The sequence below is a fragment of the Sander lucioperca genome, chromosome 22, assembly GCF_008315115.2.
Source record: "Sander lucioperca isolate FBNREF2018 chromosome 22, SLUC_FBN_1.2, whole genome shotgun sequence".
Taxonomy (NCBI): domain Eukaryota; kingdom Metazoa; phylum Chordata; class Actinopteri; order Perciformes; family Percidae; genus Sander; species Sander lucioperca.
Genome location: NC_050194.1, coordinates 21,995,312 through 22,017,469, shown reverse-complemented (window position 1 = coordinate 22,017,469; position 22,158 = coordinate 21,995,312). Strand labels below are relative to the sequence as shown.

Below are 22,158 nucleotides of genomic sequence, written 5' to 3'. Positions count from 1 at the left end.
AAAATGCGCCTGATACAGACTGAATAAATGAATGAGGAAATGAAAGCATGCTGTGTCAGAGGGAGGAGACTGAGAGAAACTTGAGGTTTCTTGAAGAAAACCTGCTCCCGACCAGGTTAGGTTCACAGACTCAGTTACCATAGTTACCTCTCTTTCTGAAATGGGCTGGAGCTACCCCTCTCTCTCAGGTTTGATTAACCTCCCTTTCTGAAACAGAAAACCCAGAGTTTCAGGGTTAACAAACTCAGTTTTCACTAAACCTGCTCAGACCCCTGCTCTATCAAATGAGAAAATATTTGTGTGTGTTGTTGGTAAGAATAACACTGGTAACACTTTACGGTAAGGGTACATGAATTATCATGAATTCAGGCATGAATTAATTGATGTATGCATTATTATGCATTATGTAATTAATGATTTATGTATTACTGCATTCCTTAATATCCCATGAATCATCAGGAATTGACGTGTTCATAGTCTGTCATTCGTGACCTCATACATGAACAACACAACTAAAGCATTAGGTACGTGGGCACATCATTATGAATTATGATTTATTAAGCATGATCATGATTTCTTATTTTTCTGCAAAAAAATGTGGTCATCACCGCGTAAATTCTGATTTGAACACAACTTGTGCATAATGATGTACCCACCTTACCTAATGCTTTAGTTGATGTGTTGTTCATGCATGAGGTCATGAATGACAGGCTATGAACTCCTATTTTATCCACGCGTGGCGCAGCGGATCCATGCGTACTGTCACCTGCTGTGGAGACGCTGACCTAGAGCTTAGATCGGCCCAAAAAAATCAAGCCCGAAGCTGCCCGAGCCCAAGCACGTTGCGTCACACATTAACTGTAATTATGAGCCCGAGCCCGATTTAAACCCAACCATTTTTTAATACGTGGGCCGCTGACGTTCTCAACTACAATTCAGAGTTCTTTGAACTACAGAAATCTGTTTAGAATAATGCAACAAGGACGAAGCATGTAAACTGCGCTGTTTGTTTAGAATGGAACGGATCGCAAGTGGATCCGAATGAAGAAACGTAACAGTTGTCACTGCCCACGACTTGTTTAAACTGCTTCCATACCTCCGACTTTCCTCCACACTTGCTCAAAGTTAATTCTCCTTTTTTTCTTTACATCTTCAAGCTCCCGGTGTGATGCGTGCGAGAGGAGACTCCGCGTATGACACGTGCTGCATTTTCTAACTGCAGCCTAACTTTTGTACACATTTGTTACTTTTATATAGCCTATATATATATTTATAATATTTCTGATTATGGCATAGCTTTCTCTCCACCCAAATAGGATAATAAGGTAATGGATAAAAAAAAAAATTGCTTGATCAAGGGTCCGGCCCGAGGATGTGGCGGAAAATAACGGCCCGAGCCCGACCGGCTCGGGCCGTTATTTTCCGGCTCGGGCCGAGAATCTAAACTCTACACTGACCTCACTAACCTCTCCTCCTCTGAGTCGGATCTCCCTCGCGCTGGACTCAGTTTCACTGAGCGTCCTAACACTTAGAAAATAAATAAATTGTATTACATCAGTGAGTTCAAACTGCTTATTGTGCATTTAGACTGACACTGAGATGCATGTTGTTCTGTAACTGGTGTGGCACTGCCAATATTTTCTTGATTTCCACTTCGACATTAGACATTTTTTTGAGTGAAAGAGACATTATATTTAGCATATATCGTCACAGGTAACAAGCTAACCATCACAAAGTGTTGTGCTAATGCTGAGAACAGGCAAATTGTATCTTTATAGTTGTATCCATATGATGCGACAGACTTAGGTTAATATTTCACCAGGTCCGAGGGCTAGAGGGATGTGTTAAGTAGACCCCATAAAGTTATCCTACAACTGATTTTGGTACTGTACTGTACAGATGGTAGCTACAGGACATGCTTTGAATTCATAAGATTTAACAATACAGTGTTAGGGACAGATCAGATGGCCAGAGACTTGACTTGGACTCGTGGCAAAAGACTTGGACTCGAGCTCAAAGACTTGACTTCCAAAAAATGACTTGTGAACATCTCTGACAGACACACACACACACACACCAATTTTTCGTAAAATAGTTATGTCTTTTTTTTTTTTTGTTTGACCATGACTGCAAAAAATAAGTGTAAAACTAGTTGGAATGAAGTTGGATAAAAGGGGTAACACAGCATTTTCTATGCTTTATAAACTAGCAAAGCAGACCAGGTCAATTTTGACCCGGGAAGACAACAGGTGTGATTATGTGCTGCCATTCAAAATAATAACGTCAACAAAGTCTCAACCGGGGCAACCTCCAGCTCACCCAGTAAGAGCGTGCGCCGCATGTAGGCTGAGTCCTTTGCAGCGGCCCGGGTTCGAATCCAACCCGTGGCCCTTTGCTGCGTGTCATCCCCCATCACTTTCCCGCCTTTCCTGTCTATCCACTGTCACTATCAAATAAAGGGAAAAGCCCCAAAAAATAATCTTAAAAAAAAAAAAAAAAAAAAAAAGTCTCAACCAGAAATGCTTGTTTTCAGATGTCAGAGAATTAACACAAATTAAAGCAGCAACTTTATTAAAGAAGATTCCTGCAGCAATCCAAGAATGTTTACACAAAATCAAACTTCAAGAACAGCCAAAAAGTTCTCATTTATTCTAATTTACACCACATTTCGTCCAAAAGGCTCCACTTACCTGTTAATGACACCCTGTCTTTAGCTTCTGGAGGCCTTAGAGAAGCGTGGGGTACAGGTCGGTCGAGCATCCCAGGAACTCAAACCAGTGAGCAGATCTTCATTCTCTCTTCTCCCAGACTGAGGGGATAAAAAACAAAAACAATGCATGTTGTTGAATCAGCAGAAGAGAAGCAGTGGGACTACTTCCACTGTGGAGAGTTGGAAAACCTGAAATGTGACAAGTGTGTTTATAGAAGTCAGTGAGAAAGAGGAAAATCTGAGTCATGATGGCAAAAAGGCTTCACGTAGCGCAAGGTTGAGAGTGAGGGGATTTTCCATGTTAACAAGAGTGAAGACCGAGCACCCTGTTCACTAAACAACTATTCCCAAAGTAAAGTAACATTTTTTTACCGTTTTCTCAATTCTTTGTCATTTTCTATAGTAGATGAGGTTAAAAAAAACAAAACTTAAAGACAAATACAGTTTCCAAGTTGAAAAATACATGTATTACAGAAATTAAAAATAACAAAAATGTGGATTTAATTCTGCCTTTACATCCGAAAAAAACACAAGAAGGCAGGAAGCACACTGCCACCATCTGGAAAGAAGTACAGACTCCATCTGTAATTCATTATACTGGTGTATTGGAGGTAAAGCAACATTTAAGTTTGGAGTAAAAGAGCATGAGAAAAGACTATGAAAAGTGCCAGAGGTGAGAAGATCAGACAGCCATTATTTCAGACTGCTGGCTATTCACATACTTTAGATTACATTTGGCAATATCATGTTTTCAGCACACAATATCATGTCAGGTAGAACAAACTACTGACAGAAACAGAAGAAATAGTAGGGACATATGGTGTACGGATAAAATCCACTGTTTGTAAATCAAACCAACCCCCTCAACTTCCCAACAAACATTTGTGCCACTTTCTAATGAACTACTGCAAGTTGTGAATTTAAAAAAAATCTGGCACTTACAAGGTTGTCTATTTGAATACAGATCCAAGTTTTAGATTGATTTGTAAATCAATAATATTTAAACTGAGGGAAATACCCTCAGACTGTGGTGCACTGTGGTAGGAGCTGAAAGTGGAGTAGCAGCTTACTGGTTAACGTGCATCCTGTTTTATCAGCAGGATCAGGGATGTTTGCTAAAATTAACATTACCAACTTCCTGCAGGGTAACTGCGACTGTACGGGCTTTACTTAAAGCTAAACAACCATTCAGCTATTCCATCTGTTCCTACTGTATGTTACAGATAGATGGAAGTGCTGAGGGGACTGTGGCTTCCCACATGTAATGTAGCTCAATCCAGATGGCTTTAAGACAGCTTCTTAAAAGGTTGCACTGTGATAGTGCCACAGTGTATACTCTGAGCCCTGTACAGTAATACCTTAATAGTTGCTTGTTTTACAGATAGACAGACAATCGAACCAAAGATCAGGTGTTTACTTAAGAGGGCCGCTCCCCTCACCTGCTTTTCCACATTGACAAGGAAGACCAAACAGCAGAGGGAGACATACTGGAAGAGGAGCACGTGCACTGAATGAAAAAAAGAGTAGATTACCATTTCATTACATTATTCATCTGCGGAACGGGAACCTTCAAAGATGCTCTTCAATATCACTAAACCTCACTGTGACCTGTTAACTGACCCACAAATCAATCAACAATCAATGAAGTGGAGGAGTAAAGATGAGAAGTTACTTGTTCTTCTCCATCAGAGGGTAAAGCCATTTTATTTAGGAGAAATTCGTACGAGTTAACCATCTCAGAAAGTTCCTTTGAAGTAGACATGAACTGCTTTCATGACAGTTCAAAGCAGATAATGAACATGCAAACACCTGCTGTGAATATAGGCCCTTCTGTTTGAAATGGTGAATGATAAAGCAGGTAACCAAGTGTCATTCAAATGTTTTTAAGGTTTTATGTACACATTAAGTGCTTCTTTACAATATGGATGGGCACGAAAAATAGAGTAATTAATTACTGATCGGACCACACGCACGCACACACACACACACACACACACACACACACACACACACACACACACACACACACACACACACACTCTCTATCAAAACACTGCCACCCCACAGCACTTAGGTTTATTATCCTAATGTTCAGACAAGTTAACAAACCCCATAAGAGATGGAGGAACCAACACACCCCGAATAAAGGCCACTCAGAAAATAGGAAAGTAGTGTAGCATAAAGGGAAATCATACAAACAGATGTGTTGACAATACTGTACTCTGGGTATCTGAGACAATGCTAAAAAAGCACACTAGCCTATTAGGAACAACTGAAAACTTGCCACTCTTTTTCATTTTACAGCTGCTTGCTTGTACATGGTTGTGGTCAAGAACATAATAACAGCATAGAGGAAAAACAACTTACATAGAAAAGACTGGGCAGAGGGTGGGAAGTGAATCTGCTGGGAAAACTGGCATCTTTGTCTTATTTGGACAGCGAAAGATGACCCACATGGAAAGCATCACATTCCATCTTAAACAGCAGAAAGTATCTGTATTTTCTCAGACATCCTCATTTAGGATCATCCAGGCCAAACCTCAAACATCCTCCCACATTTTAGAAACCTACAGAGAGAAAACTCCACTTGCACTGTACTGACGTTGAGGAGGAAACAAGGAAGGACCACAAGTGCAGCTGTCAGTGAAGAGGTGGTGCTTTTTGGAACAAATGTTAATACATAAGATGTCTGCAATTAAAATGATGCTGAGCATGAACTAAACCACACTATGTAAACTGTTGTGTGGTTTTTTTAATGTATCCAAAGCCTTGTTCCTAAAAAGCTACAGCAAAACAGATTAGCTTAACTAAATACTGTTCAACAAGATTGTTGGAGTGAATAAGAAAAGTAGCTAGAAGTTATCATTCAGAAGGCAAGTCAATTGTTGGTATAAATTGTAAACTTTAGTGGCTCAAACTAATGATAGAACGTGTCATATAAACTGTATTTGAAATTACTGGACAGAATGCTTAGAAAAGATATTGGGTTGTCCCTTTGGTTGTGTAAGCCAAATATGATCATTTTTTGTTAGTTTTTATTTATTTATGAATACAAGGAAGCCTGCACAGGAAGGTAATAATAGCTTATCTGTCAAGCATGGATAGATGAACTGTACATTGTTTGAATACTTGACATCCCTCTCCCTCTCTGAGTGCGCAGGCAGGACTCATGGCTCTCCACGCTAATTTCTTCTTTCTGCCTAAGCCCTTAGGCAACGCTGTGACGCAGCTACTGCCCAACCGGGCATCCCACCACCCACACAGCTTCTGATTCACACCCTCATTCTTCCCTGCAACCTCTCCACCTCTCAGTCAGCCTGCCTCCCACCACATGGTCAGCCTCTCCACTTAAAAACCTTCACTGGAGGAATGTGTGTCTTGTATGTTTTTGTGCATATCATGGCCTGTGTTTAATGGTGTGTGTGTCTGTGAGCCGTCCATCTCTTGGCCTCTTAGCGGGAGATTAAAATCAGGCCAAAAATCAGAGAGCGAGGAGAAATGTATTTAAAAATATCCAAACAACCAGCATCAGGGAGGGGGGGTCGCCCCACTTACAAACTGTACCTCCAACTGCAAGAAAACTAAACGAAGACAAGAAGGATGGAGACAGTTAAAGCAATGTTTTAAAATTGGTAAAACAGTTTTTTTTTCTTACTTTTCAAGAGATCTTGAGAAGAAGTAATATGACCTTGTTGGGTGAGAGTAAACAAACGGCCAAGGTGTATAAAAACTAAAGTAGAGATTGAAACAGAAGAGTGGAAGAGAGGCCAGGTGGATATATGTTAAATATTTAAACATAAAGGATAATTACAGTTTAGTTGGGTGTTATTTTCATAAGAAACATGAGCCGTCAGCTGATCAGACAGGTTGTAAACAAGCCAACAATTTAGCCAGATTAAACGTAAAAACCTAAGTAAAATGTCAGTAACATTCTCACATTGCAAAGGAAAACTGTGTGAGCAGGAGTTTTGAGGTATAAATCATCACTGGCTATGTAGTCTATTTACTTTTTTTCTAACCAAGTGCATCATCATTCAAGTGCACTATTTCTATGACGTTCAGCTCAGTGGTATGTTCAGGATGTTGCTGGTTCAAGCTGCTACGTTCAGTTTAATACAAAACTAGGCCTACAAAAGCACCGTTTATAAGGTTAATAGCTCAGATTAGATAAAGATTAAGATTCTGTGTTAGAGATTAGTTCATACATGTACTGGACATCTCTACAGCAAGAACGGTGAGTCAAAGTTGAAGCAACAATTCGGTTTGTAAACTGTGATGGATATTTACAGACATCTTGGTATGTATTTTACCGTTTGCTTTTGTTTTCTCTTCCAAATAAGTTTGGCTAAACTCTGGGTTTGATTAAAAACCTGTGTGATCGTGTGTTACTCCATCTGACTTCTTTTTAGCTATGTCACATCAACTTGTACAATTTTATCATAACTGCTAGAAATTATGGCCAAAACTACAATAACAAGACCCAAATTGTAATAAACGGATAAAAGGATTTTTTTCTTTTTTTTTTCTTTTTTTGGGGAGACGACATTTTTTTTTATCTGATACACAACTCCATCTCAAACTGTCGACCGGTTTGTCTGTTCACTGTGCGGTGTTTTCACATGTTCCTGACCACAGTCTGTGAAAATGACTGTGGGCTACACCACAGTCAGAAGGTGTGAGATGGATTACAGCAGGATAACGGGCAGTTGACACAGCTGAGGAGTTGGTGAGTGGGAAAATAAGTGGTTGTGGGAGAAAAAGAGTGTGAGAGCAAACTAGGAGTCAGAGAGGCTCCAGGCCTGTACATCAGCACATATGGGCCTCACTGCAGCAGCTGTGAATGTCATGATCACACTAACTACCTCCGCCAATCACAGCTGCTCATGGGAACAGGGCATGTTGTTTTTCATGCTCTTTTTAACTCACTTAATCACCCACAAGTGACAACAGATGATGCAGCCCACTATGTCCACATGCTCTGTAAAATATTCTCCTGACACAACTTACTTTTTGGATCAAAGCCAAACATAACTTTAATAATAATTGTGCCCACGTCCTCTGATTAACTCCGACGTCTGAGCCTACGTAATCCGACCAGTTACACTGTACTTCACTTTCCATCAAAGAAATATTTTATCATTCTGAAGGCTGTACTTTGAGCGAAATGGTGACGTCAGCATGTTCACAATGACAATGCTTATTTGAATCATTTACAATAATTTTTGAAAGATATGTTTGCTTAGTATTTTGTTTTTGTTGGTGTTCTTGCTTGTACTGAAATGTACATGTTCTTATTTATCTTTTATTTTTATTATTAACATGTTCGAAATAAACTTAATCAAATCAAAAAGGTCTACCTTGTTCAACATCTCAGTTTAGCGTGTTAGGCGTTAGCAGTAAACACAAAGTACAGCTGATGGGGATATCATTAGTTTTGCAAGTATTTGACAAAGCACAATTTTGACCTGATGATGGCACTAGAGGAAATGTTAAAGGCAGGGTTGGTAACTATTTCCAATATACACTTTTTTTTTAATATATATATAGTTTGAAATGGTCTTTACACCCCGAAAGCTCTGAAAAAGGAGCAAAAAAGATCCGTCATCTGTAGCTGCTGTAATCCTATAAAAACGGCCACCAATTACTGCCTCGCCGTCAGCTTAGAAAGAACCAATGAAATGCCTCCTTGCCCCGCTGAGTGTACTCTACCCCTCCATGTACGAGCCTGAGCTCAATGTGCATCGTTGCCGCATTGCTAACAGTAGTCATGTTGGTTTTAAACATTCGGCATGATAATATTAGGTGTTTGCTTATCGGTGACTGAGACATGAAGTAAAATTGCGGTCCTTCCTCCGCTCTGCTCTGAAGCAGTGGGGCTTGTCTGTGTGTGGGTCCGAGCCCCGAGGGCAGGGGGAGGGGTTAGACCAGAGACAGTATATAAACTGGACCAACAGATCCCGTTGCTCTGGACGGAGACCAGTGAAGGATATTAGAAGCACTTTTCCGGTGATGGCTGAGCGTTACTGCGCAACCTCCAACTGAGAGAGACGACGTAAATGTGATGTGAGCAACGTGTCTGAAAGTTGGAAGTCTTCTGGTAGCTGTGCCAAGAGAAATCTCAATCATTCCCAATCTTGCAGAGATGGAGAGCGTAGGTATATGTAAGGAGATAACATAGGCACAGGCTAATTATTGCTAACTAAAATGCTAGTTAACATTAGTAATTAAACTTAAACAGCTAATGTAAGTCCAAACTGCCTGCGAGCTTCTCCTGTACTATACGGTAATTCCTCTACTATGCAACAGTAAGTCGCGTGGTTATGACACAATCATTATTACAAAAACGTCTGCTACAGAGCCATAACGTGAGATACAAGGTAATGGAGCCTTTTATACATTGTCGTGTTTCTTTAAAAATAAACAATGGACAGTGTCTTTACATGCTTCAGATGTAAAGTTATTTGCTGTCAAAGTGGCGCCAAAATGAATGTCAGTCAATGGAATGCTAATGGGAGGTGATGGTTTGGTAGCATCAAAATGGCGCCATAGGAGCTACGCGTTCTGAGGAGAGGCTTACCCCCTTGGGTTAGACGAACCCCTGAGGAGATGCTACTTTCAAATCTTGCTAGCTTTTCAACATTACTAACCCTGCCTTTAAGGGAATACCAAACTTGTAAGGCAAATCATCCCAGAGCTGTTGAAACATTTCATTCAAAACCACAAGTGTTAGTAGCATTTATCTTCTAGGCGCCATGAATATCTCTAAAAAAAAAAAAAATTAAAAAATTTAAAAAAAAAGTCAATCCATCTACTAGTTGTTGAGATTGTTCACTCTCGACCAAAAAGGTTGACCAACGGGGCCAGCAAAGCAATCCCAGAGCCATGGCACCGCTAAACTGCTTAGTAAAGTTTCTACCAGCACTGATGCAGTATAAGTAATTTAATGACTTCAGAGTTCACTTTCAAGTTATCCTGGATAACAAGAGTTTCCCCCCCCTCCAAGGACACTCCCCCCCCCCAGTCATTAAGTGATGTTGATGGCTGTGACTTTGCTGTGAAGGCTGCAAAGTCCAGCCACTCTGGCATCTTATCTGGGCTGTTTGTGAAACTGTAAATCTAATCAGTACTGCACTTGTTTCTTGGGACCCATTTGCAAAGTGGCTGCAGGAAAAGATGTAGCGACGTGGGTCAATCCTGAGGAGGAAAAGGGGCACACATTTGGGAGAAATTTTAATAAAATAATGTGGGTATAGTAGTGGAGCAGGGAGGAGGGTTATTTTATTATGTCACAGTCATTAGTATTCAAGGGATCCATCCATCCATCCATCCATCTTCTTCCGCTTATCCGGTAACGGGTCGCGGGGGTAGCAGCTCCAGCAGGGGACCCCAAACTTCCCTTTCCCGAGCTACATTAACCAGCTCCGACTGGGGGATCCCGAGGCGTTCCCAGGCCAGGTTGGAGATATAATCCCTCCACCTAGTCCTGGGTCTTCCCCAAGGCCTCCTCCCAGCTGGACGTGCCTGGAAAAACTCCCTAGGGAGGCGCCCAGGGGGCATCCTTACCAGATGCCCGAACCACCTCAACTGGCTCCTTTCGACGCAAAGGAGCAGCGGCTCTACTCCGAGCTCCTCACGGATGACTGAGCTTCTCACCCTATCTCTAAGGGAGACGCCAGCCACCCTCCTGAGGAAACCCATTTCGGCCGCTTGTACCCTAGTATTCAAGGGATGACCACTGTAATGTTTGTAGAATAAAAAACAGCATTGGTTGCATAATTTCCACTTTGCGTCATGTTCCGATATAAAACAACCCTGAATTTTCTAAATTCAGTGAGTAATCTGTGGATTTTAAGAGCCAAATTCGACCAAAACAAGTGTATGAGACTGTCCCGTGGTGCACCAAGTAATTGACTATTATTTAGCAGAAATCATTTAATAAAATGAAATCAATTTAGAATCAGAATACATAATCTGCAAAAAATTGTATTAATCTGTAACCGAGCTGAAATGATTAGACAACAGAAAATGATTCTGCAACTGTTTTGATAAACGAGTCCAGTTATTTTTCAAGCCAAAATGTCCAAAATTCTGTGGTTCCAGCTTCCCAAATATGAAGATTTGATGCTTTTTTGTTATATATGATAGTAAACTGAATATCTTTGGGTGACTGTTGGTTAACTATAATTTATAGGCAAAATGATTTATAGAGAAAATAAAACGATAATGTAAATAATCATCGGTTGCATCCCTAATTCATAATTTAAAAAAACACTGGTTGGAGCCCTAAAGTTGTTCTCTTATATCACAGTTCAGTTCAGCGTTACACCGGTGCTTTTCTAACTGTGACATGTTAAAAAGGCCTATAAGCACAAAAGCCAAATTCGTGTCTTTGTTTTTAAGATTTTTTGGTGGGGCTTTTATGGCCTTTTATGGACTTGCATGACCTATGTAAAAAGAATAAAGGTTGGCGAAAGTTTTGGAAGAAGCACAAGACTTTGGACTTGTATTAAGGCATTAAAAGTTTTAAAATATGGATGGTGGTTGTTTTGGTGCCATGGCCAATTTGCATTGAAATGGGGCCATTAGTCAAAGGTCCAGGAAAGGCGGTGACAAAATATGGCAATTTGGGAGGTAAAAGATGTCGACAGATTAATGGCCGCTGTGCTCTGTACCTGAAAATTGGGTCGAAGCAAAAATCCCATAAGGAGGTCTGACCAAAGATAATTAAGTGGGAGGCCTCTGTGTGTGTGTGTGTGTGTGTGTGTGTGTGTGTGTGTGTGTGTGTGTGTGTGTGTGTGTGTGTGTGTGTGTGTGTGTGTGTCAGACATCTGTTGCTTAATCCTCTAAATACTTTCTATCTGCTGTATTCTTCAAATATTCATCATCACAGATGTCACCTGCTCGGGTCGGGACAGACACTCAGACAGAAAGGGAAGGAAAAAATAAGGGGTCTTGACCTGTTCCCAGGCTCAGGAATGAGGCGTCTTTGAAACCTCGGCTTCTGCCTCACAGATGCCCTCAGACAGCTGAGCACAAAATTAAGACTAAGACCAAAACAATCCAGGATATAAGGTTATTACAGCTAAGTGACACAAGTTTCAGAAGTCATATCTGAGTGAAAAAAATGCATCCAATTCCCTCATCTCCCAGCTCTGGTTCATTTATTTATATCACCTTTTCTTAACGTGGTTAAAATGTGTGCTTTAAAAGAGCAAAGGACAGGAAGAAGTAATGAAACAAAAAAAATTTGTGCTGTCAGTTAAACGCGTTAACGGCGTTAACGCAAACCCATTTTAACGGTGTTTATAGCGAGATTAACGTTCTTTTTGGCATTGCAAACTTTGTAGTTTTTTTCACATGCTGTTGCAACAACTAGTAACGTTAGAAAAACTACAACACCACACCGGATCTAGCTAGACCGGAAACAAAACAACAGGCACGCCGCACACACTTGTTTGGGCTTGCGATGTGAGCCGGCCAAAGAGTAGTAGGCTAACCTTACGTTTAGAGAGACGCCGAAATGGATGCCAATAAGATTCTGAATGGAAAGTTTACTTTTAAAAAGTTGCCAAATGGTTCCATTGACAAGACCAAAGTGATCTGTGTGTTTTGTCGTTGTGAACTGAGCTATCATCGCAGCACGTCCAGTCTGAAATACCACTTGATGGCCAAGCACACAGTTGATGCCAATTCTTCGCCCCCTCGTCAAAGCCAGGCGACAAAAGCACAAAGCAAGCCGATCCACTTTTTCATGTTGATAAGAGCAACTATGACAATGCGATTAACCGCGATTAAATATTTTAATCGTTTGACAGCACTAAAAAAAATTGATAACAAAGTACACATGTATGGTTAACGTTTATGATTTGAAGTTGGCAGGTAAAATCATATTTAAAAAAATGGGATTTAGACACAAATTTGTGTTGACAAGGTAAGAAGAACATGAATTGCCCCAATGTTATTTACGGACGTGTCCCAGGCAGACCAAGGTCAAAGAGTGTTTACAAAAACTGATTTGTGTGGCCGACGACTTAATCAGATCTGATCCGAATCACCCTGTCGCAGTAAAACCTGTCTGGTATGTATTCCACACATGGTTCAAAGAAACATTAGAAACAAGACGAAAATCTATTTACTCCAAAAGAAGAGGAAGGAAGGAGTGACGGTTGAGGGCAACCGCTCACTTTGTTTTGTAAACATACTGCATGTGTTGTGGGTTCAGAATATTGCCTGAGTTTATACAGTGTGCTGTGACACTACAGCAGATCCTTAACAGCAGTCTGCCAACTACACCCAACACAGCAAGTCTTCCTTCAGCAGAAATTTGGAGCTCCATGGGAAATTGTCGCTGTCAGGTGAAAACCTTGTATGTCCAAAACCGTTGCTTTTCAGGGAATGAAAGAAAAAAAGCGAATTTGAAAACATAAATTTAGCCATTTACCTTCGACAAAGTCAGATGAAATTGTCTCGTCACCGTTTAAATATTATAAACCCACAGATAGACATACTGTATAGGGTGACCAATAGCATTGATGTATGAAAAAAAATCTAAATGACGAAATATGGAGATACAAGGTTTTTTTGCCCGACAGCGATGAAACACAAGATTAACACACAATGCAGTCCTTCTTTGTCATGCACAGACTAAACAGACATAATAAGCCCGAAGCCTATTTTGCGTCACGGCTCATTGTTTGAGAAGCAACACTGTCATTATTTTGGACTGTTTTAAACACTGTGGTGTGGGAAACTGCAACAGCACTAATTACAGCAGGCAAACAGCGGCAGTGGAGTAAATTCAACACAATGGGACACTACATAAACAAAGAAACCTACAAAATACTAAATCAACATTTTATTTGACAAGATGGGCCCTCAGGACAACTTAAAACAACAGTCTTCATATTGCCTGACAGCAAAACACCTCCCACTGTTTCCATTGTTGACCTGTCTTCTAAAGTTTCTCTCTTTCTATTTGTTCTTCAAGGAGACGGTTTGTGTCGCCGTGAAACAAAGAACGAAAGGACTTGACCTCCAGTTTAAGGGGAAACATTGACAGCAGCAGCACGACAGAGAGGCATCCCTTACAGAAAACGCATCATCATCTATTATGAAACAGGGGCTTTTGGACTAATAAGTACGCACACCTCATCCCTGTTTCCCTAATTTCACAAAGTCAAACTGGAAACAAAGAAGGTGTGTTCTGTGTTGTGTTCCAACAAATAATTAAAAATTAAACTGTAAACATGAGGACATACACCCACATGAACACATGCAGTAGGCACACAGTCAGCTATACTTAACCCCTTACAGTAAATATCACATGAAAAGGTGAGACGTTGCTACCTCAGACAATCTTTTAGAGGTGCAACGATGAATCGATTAATAGTTGTCAACTATTAAATTAATCGCCAACTATTTTGATAATCGATTGTTTGAGTCATTTGTTTATAAAAAAAAAAAAAAAAAGATTTCTCTGATTCCAGCTTGTTAAATGTGAATACTTTCTAGTTTCTTCTCTCCTTTGTGACAGTAAACTGAATATCTTTGAGTTTTCGACAAAACAAGACATTTGAGGACGTCCTCTTAGGCTTTGGGAAACACTGATCCACATTTTTCACCATGTTTTAACATTTTTATAGATCAAACAACTAATTGATTAGACAGATTAATCGACTATTAAATAATCGTTAGTTGCAGCCCTACAATCTTTTGATGTTAATGGTTTTAATCCCCGAGGCCAGAGGACTATGTATATTTGCTCCCTTGATATAGAAGCCACATATTTTCTACGGCGGGGCATGGTGCAAAATGTCATCTCCTGTCTGCCAGCTCAGACACAAATAGGCTCAAAATAACAACGCAGACTGCAGGTTATAGTGCTGATGAAGGAACACAAAAGGGAAAATACAGTATTAAAAGAGGAAGTGAGCAAGAAGCTGGTGACAAAAGATGGAGGAGATCTTGACGAATTACGCCATCTACATAAAAAATAATTTCTATCGGCTGTGATAACATTAAGTGTAGAGAATCTAAAGTTGTCATTGAATGCATGGTCAAATTCTTTCTTTGCACTATTGTTTTAAGTCCTCTACTTACCACTGATGCATTCAGCAGTTTGGTATATTTTGTCAAATGAATAAGAGTTAAAAAATTATGTTCCTATTCCCTTCACTTTGGTATAGAAAAAGTACAGTATAATTTTGGTTTCAGTACTCAGGTAATGAACATTATATATCCATATATATTATATTATATTATATCCAGGCCTACTTAAGATTTGTTAAAACCTTGATTTCGTTACTGTACTGAGTGCAATAAAAAGTATAATTATTTAAGAAATCGCCTCTTCCCTAAAGAAACTAAATTAATAAATTCAACAAGAGATCCAAAAGGATGCAGATCCATTGATAAATAAAATGCTATAGAACCCCATTCCTAAACATGCAGAGTCATAATATTCCTGTCATGTAGAAGACTAGAACTCCACACGGATGCCAACACCCTGATATGTTGACGAAGCAGTTCCTCTGAAGATGTGAGGGAAGCTTGCAATGTGCTTATAAAATCCCTTGAGACATCATCAATGCAAATAGACTATGGCCTCCCACTGTCAAGGCACACAGTCCGCCCTTTTTCAAGCTTGCTGAGGTAAGCACTTGACCCCTGTGTGTGTTTATGCTGAAGAAAATGTACACATAACATCAAGTAGAGCTGGGGATTGAAGGCTGGAGCAAGGAGAGTTGCTCTGCTGTTTAGTTTGTTTGTTCTTCTTTGTCGTGTTATCATCTCGTTTTCAAGTACGATTTACAAATGAGGCAGCTGCACACAATAAATAGACACAGTGCTTTTTTTAGCCTCATTACTTAAATAAGCCCACTTGGGGATTTTTGGAGGGTATTTAAACACACACTACAGAGCTGCTGTGCATATATGCACCATAAATCCATCTTAAGATACACCCAATTTACCAGCAACAAGCAAACTTTTGTGTGCAAAACACTGAATTATGTTCTTGTTTCTCCTAGTAAACACACAAACTGTGGAGTTCTGGTGCCACAGTGTACCTGGCAATGCAATAATGCTATGAAAAGTGCCTCTGTGTCGAGCCAAAAGTGGCTATAGAAAGAGTCAAGAGAGGGAATGCAATTCATGTTAAGAATTCACACAATATTCTATGCCTATGCAGAACCTGGGGGATGGAACCTGGACAGCCCTCAAAAAGACATAGGAAAGGGATCTGAGTATTACACTGGATGATGAGGAGTGGGACAGAATCTGTAGGAATATTAAACTGTCATGCGATGTGAGGGTGCGCCTCATTCATTTTAAGATTATGCATCACTTCAATTGGAGTCCCTCCAGATTGTTTAGAATTGGTCTAAAAGACGCACCAAATTACTTCATGTCATATGGTCCTGTGATAAGGTCCAGGAATTTTGGACCGGGATACATGATAACCTATGTCAGATTGCAGGGACCCAGGTTCCATTCAGCCCAAGATTATTTGTTCTGAGAGATGGGTCAATCATAAGGGGGATGGATATGCACATAAGAAGCTGGGTCCTAAATGTTGCTACAACTGTAAGGATTTTCTTTGTGATTTCTATTTCTCACTAAACAACACTGAACAAACTGCCCTAGTCCGGGAAAACAATGTGTCTTAAATCAGGGAGAACAGTTAAAACATGAAAATAACCAACTTAAGACAGCAATAATGTTCCAATGACTTTACAATTGGGACAACATGAAGAGCACAGAACAGTATCGAAGCCTATATTTCTTTAAATTAATTTGTTCTGGGTCCATGACAAGGAAATTGTTGATTTATGATCTGAAATGGAGCTCAAGTCTGAGCAGGAAATGAGTCTGTATGCTGTAGGAGGCACTTTGTTATGTCTAAACCCATTGAACCTGCCATGCCTGATGCACACGTTGATAAAAACGGGAACTAGAGAGGACCACAAAGACTTAAGGAGGGACCTCCAGGCGACATTTTACATTGTAAAAGAATTTGTTTGGGATACTTGAGCAAAAAACTACTAATTTCCTCCATGATTTACAGATAGTGTTGGGGGGGGTTAAGCTAAAAAGGGAACAACAGACACCCTGAGTAATTAATTGTACCTTCACACACCTGCGCAGAGTTAACGTTACTTTCAGGTGTCCATCAACTTACAAATACAACAGGACACAATGCAGTTTTACAGCTACAACCCTTTACTTTACTCTTTACATTATTATTATAAAATCATAAAAATCCAATAAAAGCCTGGTTAACTTACCGTGCACGGTGGAGAGTGGACAGTCCGGGAGAGCTGCTCTACAAAGTCTGCTGAGAAAATCTGGATGCGACGTGTTCTTCGTCCTTTTTTTAATCGTTTTATCCACAAACTCGTGACTTTACTATGGTGTATGTTGATTAAACTACATGTTAAATGTCTTTCTTTCTTTCTCTGTTGCTTCTTTTGCTGCCTGGAAAGCGCGTTTGTTGTTGTGCGGGGAGCTGGACAGGCGGTGCTCGTGTTTAGAGAACGAAGGCTAAAGCTAGCAAGAAAAATAACGGCCACATCCGGTAATGGATTTCAAAATAAGATAGCCTACTTTTTTTGCCCCCCTGAAGTAAGAATGAACTTTATTATTCGCCACATCTAACTGTACAGTACAATTTAGTGAAATCCAGTCTCTGCATTTAACCCATCCTAAGCATTAGGAGCAGTGGACACCTCTTGTCAATCTTGTGGTTGATGGCCGACCTCTACCTCTGAGCCACCACAGCTCAGCTTTATTGTCCAAGTATGTGCACACACACAAGGAATTTTACATAGGTTTTTCGTTGCCCTCAATGTTACACACAGTTCCAATAGAAGTGGAAACGGAAATAGACATAGGCCTACAACTAAGAAAAAAAACAAGGACACCAAAGCTAAACAAAGATGGGTAAAAAATAAACAATGATTATGTACATACAAGTGATAGGTGTTTCTGGTATTTAGCCTACTCTTATTATTTACATGAATGGGGTAGACAACATGTTAGAAAATCAACCCCTCTCTGAATCAGTTAACACTTAGTCTCGCTTTGACAGACCATCCTCAACCGAACATAAACTGGCAAGTAGCCAGCAAGATTTGTCAATTCCAGAGGCTATGTTTAACATATTTCACCAGTTCTGCTTTGGCTATACCTGTATATAGAACTGAATTCAAAATACTGCAATTTGTTTAAAAATCAACTAGTGGCACTAGTTGATTTTTGTGGCATAGCTACGTACACATGAAATGACTCTATGCAAAATCGCATGCTTTTATTTTGAGCGCCAACTCGCTAGCTTCCGGTTTTGTCCTGTGTGTGAGGTACTTGAGGTAGTCTCTCTCTCTCTCTCTCTCTCTCTCTCTCTCTCTCTCTCTCTCTCTCTCTCTCTCTCTCTCTCTCTCTCTCTCTCTCTCTCTTGGTCACAATCTGCCTCACACAAACTGTCTTTAAACCAAAGAACAGTAGGTTAAATAATAAATGAAAGACTTTACAAACACCTAAACTATTCATTTCATACAGTATTTCATATGAACATACCATCAGCATTAAAAACACCACAAAGGTATGCTATTAGGACCATTTTAAACATGTATGTCTTTAAAAAATAATCAGATTGAACTAGTGTGTTTTGGTTGTAAAGGGATTACAGAACAGAGTCCTACAGTACAATGGTTTGTAATGAACATAAAGTACCCTAGATTCCCAGCCTGTTCCAGCACAACCGGTTCTTTGCTCTGTATTCTAAATATGTAGAACGAGGTCATACCTGACTAACCTCAACCCTCTCAGGCAAGCCTTTCTGCTCCAGAGGAGTAAAACAAGGCTATACATAGTCCCACTGAGAGATTTTACTCTGTAGTGGTCAATGTCACCATGTCTTTTTTTTCCACTGAGGCAAGAAAATGAGACAAGAAACACACTAATAATAAAATCCCTGTTTGCTTGGCATTTTTGGAGTTAAAACTCTGACTGACTGGTCCAACATACCATAAATCCACATACCTGCTATTGTATAGGCTAATTAATAAGAAATCATGCTCACAATGACAATGCTGATGTGTATCAAGTACAAAGCATAATATTTACAATGTTCACCATAGTTAAAGTGTGTTATCATGCTAACATTAGCTAATAAACACAAAGTACGGCTGAGGCTGATGGGAATGTCATTAGTTTTTCAGGTATTTGGGTATAAACCAAAGAATTGGACAAATTAAATGAAATGGGGTCACCAAAGTTATTACAATTCATCCTCTGGGGAGCATGAATGTGTGTACAAAATTTCATGGCAATCCATTCAACAGGCTAGTTGTCATAGATATTTAAGTCTGGACCGAGGCTGCTAGCATGGCTAAAAACAGGCGATTATAATCATAAAAATCTAGTAAAATAAAAGACACAACTATAAAACTTCTGTTTCCAAAGATGGGTTAACCTTTTGCTCACTTTTGAGGCAGTAAATAAAATTTCTGCACATAAAGCAGCACCTAACATAATTAGCATACTTCTGTCTAAACACACACACACACACACACACACACACATGTGTTTGCTTATTAACGTTGTGTGTATGTAGCACATTTCCTAAGTTTTCCTTCATTTTCAAAGAGCTGAACTCCATTTGCGAGGAAATTGGATTTACTGAACAGGGCGGCTTTGTGAAGCTGGTGGAGCTCCAGCAATCAGGCCTGATGGGAATGGAGGAAAATTGTCCCGCACTTATCTGGCCACTAGAGAATTTGAGAAGAGTTGTTAGAGTAATTGATAATTGTGTGTGGGTTGAATGTAGCGTGTGTGTTGATAATGACTCCCAAATTCAAACCTCTGACTCTGCTCTTCGCTACTCGAGCATGGGGGTCATTGTGTGTTCTCGCTGCTGTCTGCTCCTGGCCGAGGGCGTGCATGCCCCAAGATGCCTATCATTGCCCAAAGCAGCCAGCATATCTGCAATTATGTTGTGTTGGCTGATAATGACCTCCCCTCTGCGTCAATTGTGAGCTCATTTTATTCATAAACATGCCGGGTGGAGATAATTGGTGAAAGGTAATTGGACAATGATGCTGCAACTCATTTCACTTAGAAATGGCCCCTAGATCTCTGCTATTAGAGAGTCCATTTCCTGAATGTGAAACTGCAGTACTCTCCATTATAATACATTAGGCAAGTGCAGAGGAAGCAAGGGAAATACATTTTTAAGGTTTTCCCAGGTGCACTATAATGGGATTTGTGTACTTGATATTCCCTTTCCTGCACTCTTTTTTCTGTGGAGTACACACCAAGCTCTCTTTGCTTGTGTGTCTTTATGCATGTTTCTTTCTGTGAGCTATTCGATAGGGATGTCCCGATCAGGTTTTTTTGCCCTCGAGTCCGAGTCATTTGATTTTGAGTATCTACCGATACCGAGTCCCGATCCGATACTTCGAAAACAGATCCAGGATGTTCCATATTTTTTATTTAATTCACCTTATTTTAACATTCAACAACTCTGTTAACAAACAGAGCACTTCTGTTACATATCTCACAGTTTACTATGGCAATGTTGTTGTCATCAACTTTATAATACCTCCAGACCGCAGACATACTCGCGCTTTTCGCTTCAAGCTGCTTCTGTGTTCTACTTTGCCGGCATTTAACCAATAGCATCTCTGCAACAAAGTGATGTCATGCCGCATGCGTTGCTGTTTCTGTGTGGAGTCAAAAGGGTCTAACTCTGTGCCACCGCATAACTATAGATGTGTTAAAAAATAATGAGAATATATATACATATATATCTGAGTCCTGATCGGGAGGTAACGTCCGATTCCGATCGAGTCTGAAACCACGTGATCGGGCCCGATTTCCGATCACGTGATCGGATCTGGACATCCCTACTATTCAACAGTGCACTTCTCTCAGCATTTTTATGTTTGCAGTTAGAAAAACAACACAACTGCATGACAATCTTGCAAAGAAACAATTAGGAACTCACACCCAAAATCCACAGCAGTAAGCTAAATAGAGTGTAACTGAAAGTAATGCTCAGCCAAAGCAAATTGCATGAATGACAAGTAGGGGAGACAAGGGGAATGAACCCAAACACACTGCCTGTTTTACCTTGATCTGCTGATCGCACACTGTTGAGAGCCCAGGAGAGAAACAAACAAAACCATGTATCATGTCCTCTCTGACCTGCCTCCAAGCCCAGTGACTCAGTAGTAAATGAAAAGGTTGTTACAATATGAACACCAGCCGATTATTACCACAAGCTGAGAAAAAGTATTTACTTAATCAGAGACAGGCATTTTCAGTGATACAACGGAGAACAATGCATGCCTTGTATTCATATGACTAGTTTAAAGGATAACATCACAATTTGCGTCCTATTATTATAGTCTTGGCCATCACTCCTATCAGTTACAATAATATTGTAATCAAGCAAGTCAACTTTTACTGAGATCTGCGAACACAACAACATCGATACAACAGGGCAAGAATCACAAGCAGTCAGACAAACAGAGAGGTTGTAAAATAGCCAACAATTTATAATCTAAACCTCTTCATTTAATGTGAAACTAAAAGCGAGCACATCCAAACTGTAATAATCCCTTGTTGCACAGGAAACTTGTGTGTGTGCTCAACTATGGTTAATATGGTAGGTCAAAGTTAAATCAAGAAGTTGGTCTGTAAACTGTGATGGATGTTTACAACTGACAGTTCACTGTTCACCTTATGTGCTTATGTGTTGTTGTTTTTATATGGTTTACTGTAAAGCACTTTCTGACCCCTTCTCTGTCAAAGGTGCTATATAAATAAAGTTTACTTACTTACTTACTTACCTTCATGATTAGCTCAAACTAAACTATGTTCTGGCTGTAAAGTTTTGTTCACATCCACACCTGATGCTGCTGTGATGTCACAGAGGTTTGGCAGGAGCTTCTCGTCAGACATAATAATGGGTTATTTTATTTGTATATTATAACAGAGTGGATTAATATCTATCTGAAATGATCATGGGTGTTGTCTAATGTGTCATTTCAATGCCTCAACAAAGCTAAAAGACAATTTTGAACCTTTGAAATCCAGCATAAAACATACAATGGTGTGGCGATGTGTTGTGTTTGAAAATGTAAAGAAAAATAACACAACATGAAAGAGTACAATGACATTGTCTGTCAGGTGATTTAATGATAATTTTGACGGACAGCAGCCATAAACTGTATTTCCATGGCAGGTGCAGAGTCAGTGTTGTAATTAAGTCAATAACATTAAAGAGTTTGTCCCTCAGCTGAACGGAGCATATGGTTTTTACGCTTCTCCTAATCAAGGAAAAGTTGATTATGAATCATATGTCCATATGTGTTGTAATAACAAAACAATCAGTAACGGTCTACACGTGTCCTCTCTTGTCCTCACTAATTTCGAAGAGACGTACG

General features: G+C 39.9%; 1 protein-coding gene across 2 annotated transcripts in view; it reads right to left on the bottom strand.

Moving 5' to 3' along the window:
• LOC116061268 (leucine zipper putative tumor suppressor 2 homolog) overlaps positions 1 to 17,272 on the bottom strand; it is a 33,083-nt gene extending 15,811 nt beyond the window's left edge. Inside the window, exons 1-3 of one of the 2 annotated variants that reach the window (XM_031315354.2) lie at positions 16,996 to 17,272; positions 4,150 to 4,217; positions 2,691 to 2,809 (exon numbers count right to left, since the gene is read on the bottom strand). The gene's annotated coding sequence lies outside the window, so the exon portion shown is untranslated. The remainder of the gene's footprint in view (positions 1 to 2,690; positions 2,810 to 4,149; positions 4,218 to 16,995) is intronic. The other variant, XM_031315353.2, reaches the window with a different exon arrangement.
• Positions 17,273 to 22,158: the final 4,886 nt, after the last annotated feature.